The sequence below is a fragment of the Daucus carota genome, chromosome 4, assembly GCF_001625215.2.
Source record: "Daucus carota subsp. sativus chromosome 4, DH1 v3.0, whole genome shotgun sequence".
In the NCBI taxonomy this organism is placed as follows: domain Eukaryota; kingdom Viridiplantae; phylum Streptophyta; class Magnoliopsida; order Apiales; family Apiaceae; genus Daucus; species Daucus carota.
This window is the reverse complement of record NC_030384.2, coordinates 9,764,601-9,783,065: the sequence shown is the minus strand read 5'-3', so window position 1 is coordinate 9,783,065 and position 18,465 is coordinate 9,764,601. Positions and strand designations below refer to the sequence as shown.

The 18,465-nt window shown below is 43.1% G+C and overlaps 1 long non-coding RNA gene across 2 annotated transcripts; it reads right to left on the bottom strand.

The window, feature by feature from the left end:
• Nucleotides 1-3,329: 3,329 nt before the first annotated feature.
• LOC135152014 (uncharacterized) lies at nucleotides 3,330-18,042 on the bottom strand. 2 transcript variants are annotated; one of them, XR_010291074.1, is made up of 4 exons: nucleotides 17,871-18,042; nucleotides 17,597-17,720; nucleotides 4,713-4,951; nucleotides 3,330-3,765 (listed from the first exon to the last, which is right to left on the bottom strand). It is a non-coding gene; the product is annotated as an uncharacterized LOC135152014 (long non-coding RNA). The 2 variants fall into 2 exon arrangements; XR_010291075.1 differs by having other exon boundaries at nucleotides 4,825-4,951; nucleotides 17,871-18,031.
• Between the last annotated feature and the right edge of the window lie 423 nt (nucleotides 18,043-18,465).

The following is an 18,465-nucleotide window of genomic DNA, read 5'->3' as shown; positions in this document are numbered from 1 at the left end:
TAGAGGTAAGACAATTGAGGAGCCAAGTTACACGATCGTCTCAATCCCCCAATGAGGGCTAACTCACCAGAATACAGGATTCTGACATATAATCGGCCTTCATGTTACCCCTGAGGGACTTCAAGAGCCATGATCACCTCAAGCCCCCACACGAGGGTTAACTCAGCAAATAGCAGGATTGAGGATTGTGGATCATGCCCGGATGAGCCCGGGTTCTATCAGATGAGCCCGATAACTACCAGATGAGCCTGGCAACTAGTCTTCATGTCCCCCAGAAGGGTAGGTCTTCGTATCCCTCGGAAGGGTCGTCATTGAGACTCACTCTCTCCCTCACACACATTATCCAACCATGGACGCGGCCCCTGAGGGCGCGTCCTAATCTTCAACCGCAACAATTTCCCGTCGTAAACATGCTCGCAACACGCTGCGCCTTGAGGGCCACGTTTTGAGGGAATGCCCCGAAAAGGGCGTGCCCTTGTCTCCACTTATAACCAAAATTGGCCATAACAAGTACTCCCCAAGTTTATAAGACATTAAAAATGTCTTGAAAACCTGTATCTCAATAATATTAAATGCTCAAAGGCGCGCCTTCATAACACACCGCATCCTTGCTCACGTTCAGTGAAACTACCCCTTCATGACAACCAACATATTTACTTAACAGCCCTCTAGGTGCTCGTACGAGAGGCGCTTCTTGAAAGAAAGGCGCGGCCTTCAATCTATCATATCGTTTGACACATCACCGGGCTGGAATTTGTAACGATTCTACCATTACAAAAGTTTAAATCTTTATTTTATTTCGCTCTGTGGGACAGTTGTCACGCGTGCACCAACCACTATAAATATCTTTTCACCCTCTTCATTCACCATTCTCACTCTTCTCATTCATCTCCGTCGCCACCTCACTGTTCCGGCCAAAATCACCGCCATTTCGCCCTCCTTTCGCAACATGTTCCCAGACTCCCAGTAAGGCACTTCCACTTATCGAAAGGTACGATTCTATCAATTTTTCATTAATTTTCATCGTTCTTATTGCTTGATTTTTCCGGCCGTCGTTTGGACTACCATAGGTTCTTCAGATTCTTGCATCACATATATGTATATATATATTTGTATATACGTTGTTCGATCTGTGAAACCCTAATCGACGGTTTAAACAAGTTGGTTTAAACAAGTTGTTTGTGCACGGAGCCCTCCTTAGTAATAAGAAGGCGTAACATACAGAGGGCGCGGCCTTCCGCACGAGACGCGCCCGCCCCGTATTTGACTAGAATTTATTCACATCTCTCACAAGAATCCTCGACGACATTCCTTAATATGCACGAGATTTCTTAGGTGATTAGGCTAATGGAGGGCGCGACCTTTAGCCCAGGCGCGCCTCTCAACTATCCTTAGGATCTTATCACATATCCCGTTTGCCCCTTTCAAGGCTCACATATGAGCCGTAGTCATCAAATTTTGCCAAGGAATTCTTCGCTTCTTCATCTTTTAAGGGCGCGCCCTCACTCTTTCTTCTATTTTTCTTTTTCAGCTGGCAAATGAGGGCGCGTCTCCTCATTTTTACCCATTTAGAGAATTTTCGAGTCGTTTTGCGATCTCCGTCTCGCCTCCTGAATACTGCCCACCTCCTCCATTATGTAGTCAACATAGAGTTCCCCAGGAGTTCATAGACGAGACCAACAGACGGCTAGCCGACGGGACCTTTTTAATGGACATGGACTCGTTTTCCTCACATTCTCAGGGCCAATCTCCACCTCATCCTTCTAATACCGATAATCCCTGGGCGCGCCCAGAAGACTATGACTCGGAGTTAGAGTCGTGGTTTGAGGACGCTGAGGCCGCACCCACCAAGACCAATAAGGGCAAGAAGATTGTCACCGATGACCCCCCAAATTCTCCAATCAGTTCACACCACAATCCTGGTCAAGGGGACTCCTCGCACAGCGAGGGCGCGCCCGGCGAGGAACTGTTCGACTTGAACATTACTTCTCCAGAAAGCTCCCCTGAGAGGTATGAACACCCAAAGATAGAATCTTGGGAAGAAGATGTAGAAAGGGTGAATTTTCCAGACAAGAATTCACTTTCCCCAAGGACGGTGGAGAACATTAAAAAGAAAGCCGACAAGATGTCGTGTGTTGATCAAGACTCCCTAATCTCGTGGGACGAGTTTGAATGGGTCCGGGACTACTATCATATGGAGGGTAAATCCGTGTTGCTTAAGGAAGGGATGCGCCCTCACAGATTTGACAAAGACAACATTAGGATCCCTAGAATGGTTACCACCCTCAGACACGTCCCTTTAGGGGTGAGTGCGCCATTGCCTACATTTTACCATGATGTGTGCAAGTCGTTCCAAGTCACGCCCATACAACTGTCCCCGAATTCGTATATGCTTTTGGCTGGCTTATGCATTCTTTATCAGAAGGTGGGATTGTCCGAACCTACTATGAGAGAAGTGAGATACTTCTTCAGATTAGCTCAGAGTGCCCCTGGGTATTTCTACTTAGTTGTTCAGCATGAACACAATAAAAAAGGGCTCTCTGAGGGAAGAAACACACATGTGAAGAAATGGAAAGAAACATTTTTCTATGTTTACAATGCCCTAAGAGTCACTACTTAGTTTACCCCTTTCCTTGTAAGGTTTCTCTTTTTTTTACATGGGCGCGCCCTTCATACTTCAAAGGAGAGGTCGCGCCCTCCATTCCTTCTATGCTTGTTAAGCATTTCAGTTTGTTAAACGCCATACCTCTTTTCAGTAAATCATCAAAAAATTATTCTCACCGAGGAAGAAAGTGTTCGAGCCACCAAGGTCCTTGAACTTCCCAGTGCAGAAAGGAACATTCCTTCCGTAGTCACAGAAGAGAACTTAATTAAGGTCGGCCTTCTTCCCAAAGAAGTGGGCACCAAAGTAAAGTTCAAGAAGTTCATAGATGGCCGTGCTGTTGGGGAGAAATCAAAAGGAATGAAGAGACACTACACCATAAAATGCCTTCTGCAACATAAAATTTCTGTTGCAGCAGGGGGTTTATATGTTGCTAAAGGCCCATAAAAGGGCTAAGGCAACATTTATTTTGTGATAGGATTTTCGCCATTGCCCTAGGGGGTCTAAGGCAACATTTACTTTTCCTAAAGCAACAAAATATATATGTTAGCATAGACTATTTAAGCCAACATTTTACTCTCCTACTCCAACATAAAATTATGTTACCTTGGAGTAAATCTTTTCCTTTTTAAATAATGGGTCCCATTGTGGGCCCCACAGTGTGGCAATAATATGATCCCTCTTATTTTTCAAATATTACACCTATATTAAAGCATATACTAAAACATTCTAAAAATATAATAAACCATTTATTCCAATTTATCAGTATATTACACAATCAATAACATAAATCACTCCAAACATACATACCCACTAGCTAAATCATAATCCAAACAATATCACTACACAACCCGAAAGCCAAGCATCATTATACTAAAACCTATGCAAACCAGTATAAATCTACATAAACTAACTACAATAGATATTTGTAAACAAGATTTTCTTTCTTCTACTTACGCGGTTTGACTTAACCGGTATTTCTCACAAATTAATACAGTGTCTAAATTTCCAACAGAATGTGTGTTATACTCTGAACTTGACCAATCTGTAGTTGCTTCTCTTTCTGAAATCTCAGAGTGCGTAGATACAAATTCGGAGGTTATTGGTTTGCCATGTTGCTCTTCTTCAACAGGTTCTTGTACTTCTAAGGCATTCCCAAAATTCTGTAAAAAAAGAAAGTAACCTTAAAACATATAAAATTGCTGCAGTCAACCACCATAAGGCGTACCACCAATTACCAATGACAGCCAACAATTTTCTTTTTAAGAAAAGTGAGATAGTAAAAATCTATACCATGCATGACAAGTAATTGAGCAAAAATAAAAAATGAACAGTTTCCACTAAATATTCCGCAACCATATAATCTGAAAACACTTCCATTCTTTAACTTTATATAGTGATTCAAACACTACACACTTCAATATTTACAACTAGTTAGATGTATGTTTACAAGTTAATCTGCATTAGTGGTCGTACATGTGTTCTGCCTAGACATTTCGAATTTGACTTCTCCCATCTAGCTTAGGAGTTAAACTACATTCATAACTATAATCAACATACTTGTTGCAATCACAGTATTCAAAAGGGGACTTGTGCTTTGCTGTGGAAATCTATTTCTCTGCTTCCAAATTCTCAATTGCGATGACATGACTAATAATTACTAGCTGAAATAATTGGTTGAGTGGTTAATGTTCACCTGAGAAATGAGAGCTCTGAATACTTATACTATTGCAATCGACTAGTATTAAAATTTGTGCAAATCTATCTAGATGTGTGTGTTTAGAGGAAATAAAGATGCAAAACTATACTAGCCACATGCAAAGCACTACATCAAAATTACAAGGCTAAACGCAACCAGATTAATTGTTGAGATGAAAAATAATGTAAAATTTATGCATATATGAAATCTGGAATACATATTCAATTAAGTTAAAAATAATAGAAAATGAAAAAGCCAGAAGTTCTTAGATATAAAAGTAGAGAACCTCTTTTAGGAAAAAAATTGTCAGATGATAAAGTTTGATGTTATATAAGACACGTAAACTATAACTGAGTTGACAAAAGGGTTCCCAAGGCAATCAAAGAAGCAAAGAAAGTAAGACTGACATACCTTAGAAACAAATTTAAATCATGACGATGACCTTCTCTGTTAAAAAAAACAGGGTATTCCCTTTATTTTGATCAAATCCTTCAGGAAGACTGAAAACAACAACAAAACTCACAGTGGTAATCAATGCTGCCACAACCATTAAGCCTTGATTCATTTCTTTCCCTGCTTTCTCAGCTGCTTGTTGTTTATTTTTGTAGTCTTTCGGCAACAAGTCTTCTGCAGTGTTCCCATCATTATTCCTAATATGCAATAGATGTGGAGAACAGTCATGTCCTGTACTATGTTTACTTGATAACGCTATCCCCTAGTTTTGGAGTTCAAATTAGCCAACTAATTACAAATCAGTTAAAAACTTCTCAAAGCATATCTAAGCATCTAAATATAAGTACCAGTAACCAATTTTAAGGTTTTAAACGAGAAATTTCTAATAAATATTACAAGATATTTTCAAAGAATAAAGACATTTAGAAAAAGGATGTTTAGTACGTGCAATAATAAATGTAAAACTTTCTTACATTAAAAATTTTAATTTATTATGAGATAGAAGTACCATGATCCGCATCATTAATTTGCAGATTGTATAAAACATGTGGTCTTTGCAATAGTGTCAATAGTCTCACTCCACTGCCATGGCCAGAAATAGTCTCGATATGATGCTCATTAATTTTGTCAATATTAAATTGATAAATTACATGTTAACAACCATAATCTATTGGTTTAAAATCTGAAACACGAAAACAATATGTAGTATGTTTTTTGTAAGTAAATCAGATCTCACAAGTAACATGACAATGTTAATAGTAAGAGAGTTAGGGAGACAACTAAATTAAAAACTTACAAATCAAGAACAAAATAAAACCTATAAACACAAACAAATATTTAAAAAACACCCACCCACGCATACAAATAACAACATATATACATATACTTGTGTTATATGCGAATTTGTCAAGATCAGCTAAATAGGCCGAGCCCATCAAAGGAGGTTTGTTCAGCCCAAGAAAGTCAAGATCACTCCAGTCTCAGGGTAACCCTGTCAAAAGATAGGGCGCGCCCTATCTTTAGGCGCGCCCACTTGCCAAGGAAAGTTCATTTTGTCATAGTTTTGAAGGGCAGTGAGAGGTACTTTATGTTTAAGGGGACGCCCTTGAGCACAGGTAGATCTCATTGTTAAATTAAGAAGACCCTACCTTGTAGTCTAGGGAGTTGTCCTCCTTGGGAGGTAGAGGATAGGGAAGAAGACACCCCGGGAGGTCCTATCTCTGTAGTCTGGCGGGTTGTCCCTGTCGGGGAGTAGGAGAGCGCCCTTGCATTTGGGGTAAGCCCAAATGGCTAGGCCTCATCGTATTGGGCCCCTTCCGGGAAGAAGATTCTAGAAGGGGAGGCCCAGCCCGCATGGGTCTCTTAGGAGAAAGAACTACGTAACGGCTTGATCCCCTATAAATAGGGGTACGTAGGCAGATTGTAGGCATCGATCATTCTTGAGAGCTATTCCAGTTAGCAATCTTGAACCCTTTGCTTACAATTGCAGCCACCTCTATAACAAACAACCAACCATCTCCTACATTCTCGCCAACAGAAATCTTGATCCACGCCGCGAACCTCATCTTTGTTAACCTACTAGTTTTCTCCGTTAACAAATTGGCGCTAGAAGGAGGGGATCGTTCAAGATTTTCCATCAAGGAGAAAGATGTCGAATCACGGCGAGACAACGCCCGGCGGGAATCAACCCCCCGATCCTAGATCAGGGATAGGCGATAACCCTCCCGTCGACAACACGCCGGTCGGGAACGCCTCTCAAGACAGGGCAATCATCATAACAGACGGAGAGTCTGGCGTTATGAGACGCCCCATCCCCGGCTCGCCGCCGGTATTCATAAGCAACGAGGAGTTACTCAAAGAGTTGCACTACTTGAGAAACGAAGCGAGAGAACAGCAAGGGCTCAGAGAGCGAGTCGCGCAACTGGAGTCCCTTGTTCCCGGAACACATCGTTCCGGGAAGCAGCCCTTTGAAGAGGAAAGTCAGTCAGGCCATCGCGATGATAGAAGGCCTGTGATTGTCCCACGAAACTTATTCGCGTCAGGCGGCCAAACTACCGCCGGAGGAGAGGGCGCCAGGGACGGAGGAAGACCCCCGCAAGATAGACGAGCGACTGCACATCTGGAGGAGGCCAGTCGAGATGTTAACGCTCTGGCGGAGAGATACAGAGGAAGAGTCAGTAGGGCGGATCTTTTGGCCCTGATCAAAGATCTTGAAAGCAGACCTGAATATGCGAGTACTGGGTCAAGAACGGCAGGCACGGGTCGAGAAGGACATAGGAAGGAGATTCCGCATGGATCAGACTCAAGAAGCTATGACAGATCGCAAGAACAAGAACCCCGTGGTTTGGGAGGAAGATCGGAGCGAGACCCGATCGTGCTTGAAGGACGGCAGGGTCAGGGAGGAACGCGCGAGCATGCGACGTCTCCGGGCAACGGAAAGACTCATCATCAGGTTCTTTTCTTGTCTCCTCTTTGTAAATTATCGTAAAAGTTATATTATATTTCGTTCTGGTAGTAGTAGAATATGTAATAATGAATGGTTAGGCAAATCTTGATCAGACCATTGCCGATCCACACATTCAAGCCTCGTCTCAGGCCAATGCTCATGCCAATCCGCATATTCAAGCCTCATCTCAGGCCAATGCGCCCCCATCTGCTCAGACTCACGCTAATCAATCCAATCTTCTTGCCACGGCAAGTGATCTCATGGCTACCGGAACACTACCATCAATGACTCTGTCACAGCCAAACGTTCAGACCATTCCAGGCATCGGAGCTATTGATGTCAACAGCCTAAGGAAACTTCTGGCACATTTCGACGGAAGCCAAATGTCTCTTTCAAGCCAAGCCCTATCACCATTCTCTGCTGAGGTGATAGAGGCTCCGCTCCCAGCCAATTACAGAAACACCACCTCCGATTTAAAGTTTCACGGCAACTCAGATGCTGTAGAGTTTCTTGGAAGATTCAATGTTGAGATGGGCGTCTACCAGATACCGGACCCTGTCAGGTGTAGACTTCTTGCGGCCACATTCAGAGACAGTGCCTACCAATGGTTCCGGAAATTGGAACCAGCATCCATCACTTCTTGGACAAGCATGCAGACTATGTTCTTGACTCAGTTCCAGGCAACCGTCAAGTACGCTCCACCAGTCACCACTCTGGCAAACATCAAACAAAAGGAAGGGGAGACTCTTCATGCCTACTTCAAACGTTTCAATGCAGAGTCGTCCAACGTTCGGGGGGCAACTGATGAGACACTGAAGAGCTTCTTGGTGGCTGGGCTTCGAGTGGGAACTGATTTTTGGAAGCACTTGCAAGGCAATGATCCCAAGTCTCTGGCAGATTTATATGCAAGGGCTGAGGCATATAAGAATGTTGAACAGTCATTGGCTGAGAGTCGAAAGAATGAGAGAAGCCCGGGTAAGGCCCGACAAAAGAGAAGGGACCGGTCCCCAAGTCCAGAACAAAGGGGGAGGCGACGAAGTCCCAACCGGGTCAACACCATGTATAGAAGGAATTATACACCTCCTCGAGATCATGAAGAAAGGGAAGATCGCTGGACACCACTTGCCGCGCCAATCGATCACATCTTCGAAGTTAATCGTGACAAGGGACTCTTCCGCAGGCCAGCTCCACTAAATTCTTGGCAAGCCAAAAATAAGGACAAGTACTGTGAATACCACGAATCAACCGGGCATGATACCCATGAATGTAGACAACTGAAAGAAGAGATTGAGCTGCTAATCAAAGAAGGCCAGCTTAATGAGTGGATAGTACGAGAAGCCCGGTCCCGACGAGATATTCGAGCCAAGGACAGAAGGGGGCTTGGCTATACTGGCGATCAAGAGAGGGGAAAGCAAGAGGACATCCAGTTCGTTAAAGAAGGAAGCATTCATGTCATCTTCGGAGGGCCACATTTGGCCGGTGAGGGGACCAGGGCTATGGAGAGATATGCAAAGGAAGCAAAAGAAGAAGATGCCAGATGGGTTCACCACCCGCATAATGATGCCCTAGTGATCGCCCTTCGTATTGGTCCGATGAATGTTCACCGCGTGCTCGTTGATAATGGAAGCTCTGTCAACATTCTTTATTATGGCACCTACCAGAAGCTTGGTCTCCCTGATAAGGATATGAAAGTTGAAGATGTCTATATCTATGGATTTGGTGGAGAGGCTGTAAAGGTAAAAGGGACCATTCGGCTCCCGGTAACTCTAGGAGAAGGAACATGCTCATCCACTCAGGTGATGGATTTTATGATTGTGGATCACGACTCATCACACAACGCCATTATTGGGCGACCGTTACTGAAAGAAATGAGAGTGGTCACGTCGATATATCATTTGTCTATGAAATTCCCAACACCTGGAGGGATTGGAGTTGTAAGGGGATGCCGATATGACTCCAGAGAATGTTACCTGCAATCCCTTAAAGGTTTCAAGAAGAGTAGACCACTGAAAGAGCCCTTCGCTGCCAACACTGGTGGGGAGATCAATATGACTTACTTTGTCCAATTTCCTGATGAAGGAGATAATCTCGGGCAATCAAAAGGGAAAGAACCGATGGAAGTAGATTCAGATGCCGAGCTTAAGCCTTGCTCTATATGGGAAAAAGGGGAGACATCTGGAACCAAAGAGGAGTCTGATCTAGACCCAAGGCTGCCCCTAGAGTCAACCAAGACTGGGCCAGCTGAAGATACCGTTGAAATCCAGGTTGGGGAGGCCAGAGAGGCCAAAACATTGAAGATAGGGTCTAAGCTGAAAGGAGAGTTGAAGGCAAGCCTTATCCGTTTCTTAAGAAGCAACTTGGATGTTTTTGCTTGGTGTCATGCTGATATGGTAGGGATCGACCCAGAAGTAATGAGTCACCATTTAAACATTGACCCTACCAAGAAAGGGATGAGACAGAAGAGAAGACCTGTTAGTGGAGAAAGGGCCCAAGCATTAAAGGAAGAGGTTGACCGGTTGTTGGGTGCTAAGCTTATCAAGGAGTCATTCTACCCTACATGGCTGGCTAACCCGGTCCTTGTCAAGAAACCTAATGGGAAGTGGAGAACCTGTGTTGATTTCACTGATTTAAATAAAGCATGCCCAAAGGATAGTTTCCCACTCCCAAGGATAGATCAGTTGGTGGATGCCACAGCTGGACATGCCTTGCTGAGTTTCATGGATGCCTATTCAGGATACAATCAGATCCCCATGCATGAGCCAGATCAAGAACATACCTCATTTATAACAGACAGGGGGTTGTATTGCTATATAGGGATGCCATTTGGACTGATCAATGCTGGCGCAACCTACCAACGCCTTGTGAACATGATGTTTAAAGACCAGATCGGTAAGACTATGGAGGTTTATGTAGATGACATGTTGGTTAAGTCCAAGGAGGCGCAAGATCACATTCGGCACTTGTCTGAGATGTTTGACATACTTAGGAAGTATCGAATGAAGTTGAATCCCCAGAAGTGTGTATTTGGAGTTGAGTCTGGTAAATTCTTGGGGTTCATGGTAAATCATCGAGGAATCGAAGCTAATCCTGCAAAAATCAAGGCATTACTCGATATGAAGTCTCCTCAGAATGTGAGGCAGGTTCAGAGCCTTACGGGAAGGATAGCGGCATTAAATAGATTTGTGTCTAAGTCCTCAGACAGATGCAAGGAGTTCTTTACGGCTATCAAGGAGGCTGGGAAAACGTTTGTATGGACGGATGAATGTGAAGAGGCCTTCCAAAAGATAAAGGAGCAATTGGGAAAGCCACCTCTCTTGGCCAAGCCTGTAGAAGGGGAAACACTGATCTTATACCTGGCTGTTTCAAGATACTCGGTCAGCGCCGTTCTTGTAAAGGAGGAGAAGGATGTCCAGTTCCCGGTGTATTATGTTAGCAAAAGGCTATTGGATGCTGAGACAAGATACACTAGCATGGAAAAGTTGGTATATTCCTTGGTCTTAGCAGCGAGGAAACTTCGTCCATACTTTCAGGCTCATAAGGTTGAGGTAAGAACTTCATACCCTCTCCGTCAGATTATGCATAAACCAGAAGCAACGGGAAGACTCATGAAGTGGGCTGTTGAGCTAGGACAGTTTGACTTGGATTATAAGCCTAGAGCTACTATCAAAGGCCAAGCCCTGGCTGATTTCTTATTGGAATTTGAGGATGATGCTCAGGAGTGGGCAATAGTACCGTATAGTCCAGTTGTTGAACCCATTGAAGGTCTTTTGGTGGAGGATGACACATGGTGGAACTTGCATGTTGATGGAGCTGCCAACTCTGATGGAGCTGGAGTTGGTATAGTTTTGGTTAGTCCCGGGGGGTGTCGGTTGTTGAGTGCCATCCACCTAGGGTTCCCCGCAACCAACAACGATGCAGAATATGAGGCTTTGATCAATGGTCTAGCCCTAGCTGTGGAAATGAGGGCTAGGAACCTTATTGTGTATAGTGATTCAATGTTGGTGGTCCACCAGGTAAATGGGGGGTTCTTAGCTCGAGGATGGAGGACGAACTTATACATGACCCATACACAAGAGTTAATGAAAAGGTTCAAAGAGGTACATTTGGAAAAGGTTCCTCGCGAGAAAAATGAAGGTGCTGATGCATTAGCCAAGGCCAGTTCCAGAAGGGACACCAAGTTATTAGGGACTATCCAATTCTGTGTTCAGGAGAAGCCAAGTGTGTCAGAAGCACAGAAGGTCACCCGGTTCAGAGAAGATCTGATGGAGGTGGAGGATGAAGTTGTGGATAACTGGATGACCCCTATACTTAGGTTCATCCAGGAGGGTCAGCTCCCGGAAAGTGTAAAGGAAGCCAGAAATCTCAGATACAAAGCAGCGAGATTTGTAATATACGATGGTGTCTTGTATAAGAGAGGGTTCAACCAGCCGCTGCTGAAGTGCATTGCAGGGGAAGAGTGCAATTATATCTTAAGGGAAGTGCATGAAGGAATATGCGGCAATCACTCGGGGGGTAGTTCACTTGCACTGAAAATCCTTAGGCAAGGATACTACTGGCCAACTATGAGGAGTGAAGCAAGCAAGTTCGTGCAAGCATGTGACAAGTGCCAGCGATTTGCCACATATTCATCTCGTCCTGCAGCAAGTCTGACTCCGTTACTCAGTCCATGGCCATTCGCTTTATGGGGGATAGACCTTATTGGAGAGCTTCCGAAAGCCAAAGGAGGAGTCAGGTATGCAGTAGTGGCAGTAGATTACTTTACAAAATGGGCCGAGGCCGCGCCTCTAGCAACCATTACTGCTAAGAAGATAACAAGTTTTGTATTCAATTCAATCGTGTGCAGATTTGGTATCCCATACAAATTGATATCTGATAATGGGAAACAATTTGATAGCAGAGAATTGAAGAAGTTATGTGATGACTTGAATATAAGGAGGAACTTTGCAGCTGTGGATCATCCACAGAGCAATGGACAGACTGAAGCAATCAACAAGATCATCAAACACACGCTGAAGGCCAAGTTGGAAGAGAAGAAAGGTGATTGGCCGGAGGAGCTTCCAATGGTACTATGGTCATACAATACTACGCCAAGGACAACCACTGGGGAGTCGCCGTTCATGTTGACCTATGGTTGTGAAGCAATGGTTCCGGTGGAGGTCGGAGCAGGTTCCTTCAGGAGAGACCACTTCCAGGAAGAGGACAATGTTGTTAACCAGAGGCTACATCTAGATATGTTGGAGGAAGTCAGGAGGGAGTCGCAAGTTAGGTTGGCAGCATACCAACAAAGGACAGCTCGATTCTACAACAGTCGAGTCAAGCCTAGACCGTTCAAAGTGGGAGACTTAGTATTGCGCAAGATGATGCCGGGAATGAAGGTGCCAGGTCACGGAGTGTTCGGGGCAAATTGGGAAGGACCCTACCGCATTCGGGCTGAGATCTTTGGAGGAGCATACTACTTGGAAGACATGCAGGGTGAGCCCATCTCCAAGGCATGGAATGCTGAGCACTTGAAGAAGTATTATCAATAAGAACAATATGGACTCTGCTAATAGGAATAGCATGTAGACCTTAGATGAGGAAGAACACCTTGTGTAATCACTTTTCAGTATATAATGGCAAGACTTTTTCATTCATTTTTACTGCCTGCAAACACAGGGCGCGCCCAAACATGGGGCGCGCCTACTTGCTAACAACTTGAAAGAATACTGAGTTGTCAAAGACAGTAACCCCTCTTAAGAATTCTGATTAAGAATAAGCCCGCGGGAAAAGTACTGAAGCAAAACGATCAATATACATATTAGACCAACTGCTCTTTCTGACTTAAGTGAGATCAAGGCTGGGCGCGCCAAGTGATACGGCGCGCCACGTGTTTCCTTGTAAGAATTTTATAACACAAGCATAGTCAGGGAGATTCTCATATACATGATGAAGTATAAGAAAAATGAACAAAAGCAGTTGATAATTAAGTGCAAGAACAGACAAATTATGGAAAGGGACATTCAATAATTAGGGGATCAGTACGGAAGGGCGCGCCCCAAAAATCAAATAAGCAAGTCCCAAAAGTCATAAGTTAGAACAATTTGCAGGGTTACAGGGTCCCGCGCCCAAATAAAATCCAGAACGATTAAATATAAAAAAAAAAGTCATACTTGATCTTGAGAAGAATCAAGATTACCCTGTTGGGAAAGGACGGTTTCAGAGACTAGGTTATCTTGGTTAACATTTTCAGTAGCAGCTTGTTCTAGCTGAAGGACTTGATCGTTCACCTCACCATCTGGGCGCGTCCCATCTTGAGGAGAAGGTTGTTGAAGAAATTTCTTAGCAGATTCTGATGCAGCTTCAAGCTCGATTTCCATCCTTTTCTCTTCAATAGCCTTGGCCTGCTCTGTCTTGAATTCTTCAATCCAGGTTCTGGTGGATGGGACGAACTTTCCCCAGTCATAATCTGGATCCACAGCCAAAAATCCTGTCACATAACTTCTGAACCCCTCAGCAAAAAATGTTTCATGGGCTACAGCAAGTTGATTCTCCATGTCCTCAACTTTAGTTTCCAGAGAAAGGACGCGCCCACTAGCAGCAGTAAGTTCCTGAGCTGTTTTATTTAGCTCTGTCCTAAGATTGTCTGCATCCAGCTTCAAACGAGGAATATCCTTCTCAGCCCTGGACTTATACCTCTCTAATTCAGCTTTGTCCTTGTTGGCAGTCGCCAGTTGTTTCTTCAACTCAGCATTTTCCTCATTAGCGGTATCCAGGAGCGCTTTGAGTTTTTCCGAGTCAGAAGGATTGCAAGTCAAGTGAAAAAACAGCTCGCCCGCGGCGCGCCTGCATGCTTCAGCCGCTTGTTCTCCATTTCGCTGCTGCCAGTTGTGAAACCTGCCTGGACCAAAGTAAGTGTCAGCCATCCGACCAAACCAATCACCTGCAGCAGTGACCGGGGCCTCATATGAAGATTCAGGAGTAAGGTTCGCCACTTTAGGTCTCTTGGAAGACTCAAGATTAATAACATTAGGTTTCCTTTTTTCCAGATCCTTCTTTTTTGGAGGGGATCTTTGGGAAATAGATTGGCCCACAGACACTTTATTGACAGCTTTAGAACCAGACGCGCCTCCAGACTGGGCGCGCCCAGTCTTCAAACCAAATCCACCTGGAAGAGACATGTCTGAAAATACATAAAAGAAAGATTAGTCCGGGATACAAGTACGTATGTATGAGTATACACGCGAAAATTAAAGCAAGGCAGCAATAAAGACAATTAGATAGGCAAGATAACAGTAAAAGAATACAAAAGTACAGGCAGATATATAAGTCAAGATAAAGGATGTAACCATAATCAGGCGCGCCCTGATCTGTAACACCATCAGAATAATCTTCCTCTTCCTCAACCTCGATTTCCTCGACCTCTTTGGCTTTCCTCTTGATAGGACGACCTCCGTAGAAGTCCTGGTAAGAGCAAATTGATCCTACCGCGTTGCTCAGAAAGCCATATTCTTTTAAACGCTCCGTAGTAACAAGATGATTAATAATCTTAGCCTCGTACGGAAGATTAATAATATTTTCTGCTCTTCTTTTGGCGCGCCCCGTGAGAACAGATTGTTTTCGCTCAACTAGACATATGAAAGAATTATTTAAGTATAGAAAATACAGGAGGTTACAAAGATAAGGCGCGCCTAATTAAAAACTTACTAGGAGTAGTGTTGAATTGGGTCCTGACCCTTTCGTCTGGCCAGGTATAGAAGAAAGGCTCCTTCCATTTTTTCTCGTTGCTTGTCTTTCCCTCAGACCATCCAGTAGAATTATGAGTTTTCCAAACTACTAGGTAGTAATAGCCTAGGCTGGATGCGCCCAATCTAAAGAAAAAGCTCAAGTCCTCCATGGTAGGGGCACGGTTATTATGATCTTGGTACAACATATACAAAGCAATGGCTAGCTTCCAGCCATTAGGAGACAACTGGATTGGTGCAATATCAAACCATTCAATTATTGATTTAAAATAGGGATGAAGAGGAGGGCCGATACCTAACTTAACCAACTTCGGCGTAAGGACCATCCTAGGGATACGGAGTCTGGGGTTGTAATCAAAAATGTGAGGTCTCATCCCAGGGTGAGGCGCGCCCAGATGCATCCTTTATCGTAATATCTGAGACACCATTCAATCTCAGCCTTGGAAGCAGTCGAAGATAATCCCACACAGGCCAGTTTACCTGCTTTCTTCCGTCGTTTGGCTTTAAGACTTTCACGAACTTCTTCTTCCTCATCCCAGTCGAAATCCAGCTCACTATCTAATATCCGGGGATGAGCGTAGGGGTTAGGAGAAGGAACAGGAGAAGGAGGGCGCGCCTCATTTGATGAGTCTTCTTCTTCCATGGCATGATAAAAAGTTCTGGCCTCCTCCTCAGCTGCGGCTTCTTCAGAATCTTCATCATCTTCATTAATCTCATCTCCTACTTCCTCTTCCATAACGTTGTCTGGATGATCCTCATCAAAGCTAACAACGTGAGTCTTTTTAAAAGAACTACGAAGATCTCGCTCGTCTTGGTCTAAAAGATCATTAATGTCCACCCGGTTGGTTTCTTGCAACTCAGGGGAAGAAGCTCCACTCTCAGCCATAGCCACGGGAAATTGAGGAGCAAGGGATCTTAATGGAATAGGTGAAGGAAGATATGGCGCGCCCAGATTAGCCAGCTGCAAAAGAAAGAAAATTGAATTGAGATCACTGGGCGCGCCGAGATGCAGATGAAGTAGGGGAAGAAGGAGTAACAATATAACAAAAAGACTGGAAAAGAGATAACATGTGCAGAGGGATTGATCCCAAAGAAGTACGGAAGAATTAGACAGCTATATAACATTAAGGGAAGAGGCGCGCCATGAGATAGGGCGCGCCATGATTAGGAAAGTAGAGAACCATAGAGAACGTAGGGACGCAAGTTATATATGGGCTCAATTACACGCATCTATTAGAAAGGCGAGAAACTACATAGCTTTCCCTACGAAGCGCGCCTAATATCAATATCCCATATTTCAGATATCACTAACATATGTTTCAAGCAACAAGATACTAGGAAACAAGATCAAACGATGATACATACATATATACATACAATCAACATTCGAAGAACACTGAAGAAGACGAAAGGACACATGCTCAGAACTAACAAATGACTCGGTGAAATAAAAGGATAAAGGCATGGGCGTGTACCTTAAGATGTGGCGAACTCTGGGCTGGTCTCAGAAAGAAGAATGAAGCTCGGACGAAGGCTGTGGAGCTCGAAGAAGGTGCGACGGCGACGAGGGTTTTAAAATTGAGAAAGTAAAAATGAAGGAGGATGGAAGAGGTCGGGTATTTATACCCGGGTAAAAAAAAAAAAAAAAAAAAGAAGAAAAAAGAAAAGGGGAAGAATTCAAATAAATCAAAAATAACAGAAAATAGTGGGGTACAGCTGTTCGCGTTAGGGCTTCAACGATTGGCAACACAAGGCGCGCCCAATCTGGTCACGCCCAAATTTGCTAGAAGACGTACAAAGGTAATTTAAAGAAGAGTTAGATAGACAGAGGAAAGATGTTTACAGAAGGCAAAGAGATCTCGCCAACATTTTCAATATTACCAAGATCTGGGGGGTAGTTGTTATATGCGAATTTGTCAAGATCAGCTAAATAGGCCGAGCCCATCAAAGGAGGTTTGTTCAGCCCAAGAAAGTCAAGATCACTCCAGTCTCAGGGTAACCCTGTCAAAAGATAGGGCGCGCCCTATCTTTAGGCGCGCCCACTTGCCAAGGAAAGTTCATTTTGTCATAGTTTTGAAGGGCAGTGAGAGGTACTTTATGTTTAAGGGGACGCCCTTGAGCACAGGTAGATCTCATTGTTAAATTAAGAAGACCCTACCTTGTAGTCTAGGGAGTTGTCCTCCTTGGGAGGTAGAGGATAGGGAAGAAGACACCCCGGGAGGTCCTATCTCTGTAGTCTGGCGGGTTGTCCCTGTCGGGGAGTAGGAGAGCGCCCTTGCATTTGGGGTAAGCCCAAATGGCTAGGCCTCATCGTATTGGGCCCCTTCCGGGAAGAAGATTCTAGAAGGGGAGGCCCAGCCCGCATGGGTCTCTTAGGAGAAAGAACTACGTAACGGCTTGATCCCCTATAAATAGGGGTACGTAGGCAGATTGTAGGCATCGATCATTCTTGAGAGCTATTCCAGTTAGCAATCTTGAACCCTTTGCTTACAATTGCAGCCACCTCTATAACAAACAACCAACCATCTCCTACATTCTCGCCAACAGAAATCTTGATCCACGCCGCGAACCTCATCTTTGTTAACCTACTAGTTTTCTCCGTTAACAACTTGTATCCCATGAAATACACACCCACTAAAAATAGACACGCTTACTAAAAATTAAAAGGGTAATACCTGAATTCGAAGCACAAAACTGATACCAAAGTCAAACTAAACATAGAAGTCTACTAACCCCTAGCTCCAATGATCCAAAACTCAAATAAAAGCACAAATCCACTAAATTTTAAGCTTCGATTCCCTGCAACAAAAGAGAGGATCGATTAATTAAGAGTAAGAAAATAGAATCAATTATAGCAAAAATTCAAAAACCGCAATTTAAAGAAGAATCCCTAATTTTAATCCAGTCAACCCAATGACTAAACCAGATCTTGAGAAGTTTCCCAATTACCAGGGCTGAAGAAGCCAAGTGCGTGATATTACTTAGAAGAATTGTATTGAAGAAGTGAGGATTTATGTAGCGAGAGAGAAGTGTAAGAGAGTGGAAAAGAGAATTACAAGAGAGATACAGAGTTGAAGGAGAGTTAAATGTTCTGTTAAAAGAAGATAAGGGTCAAAGAGAAGACGGTATTTTTGCCGCTGTAAACTGCTCAAACAATTCACCGGGATGTGTGCCTCTTTAAATTCTATTTTTGTACATGTTAAATAAGATAAATTAATACTTAAAATAAGTAGTTATATATATATATATATGTAAATTCTTAAATTTTAGTAATATATTATTATTTTAATTACTATATATATATATATATATATTTATAACAAATAATTATTTACTTAATTTGTGTGTATATATATATATATATATATATATATATATATAGTAAACAAATATTTTTATCAATATTAAAAAATAATAATTTACTTTGTTGATAATTTTTATCTTTTTTAAAATTTTGTATACTTATATATATATATATATATTTTAACACTTATAAAATATATTATTTATTTATTATTTAATATAAATAATTACCTTTGCTTTA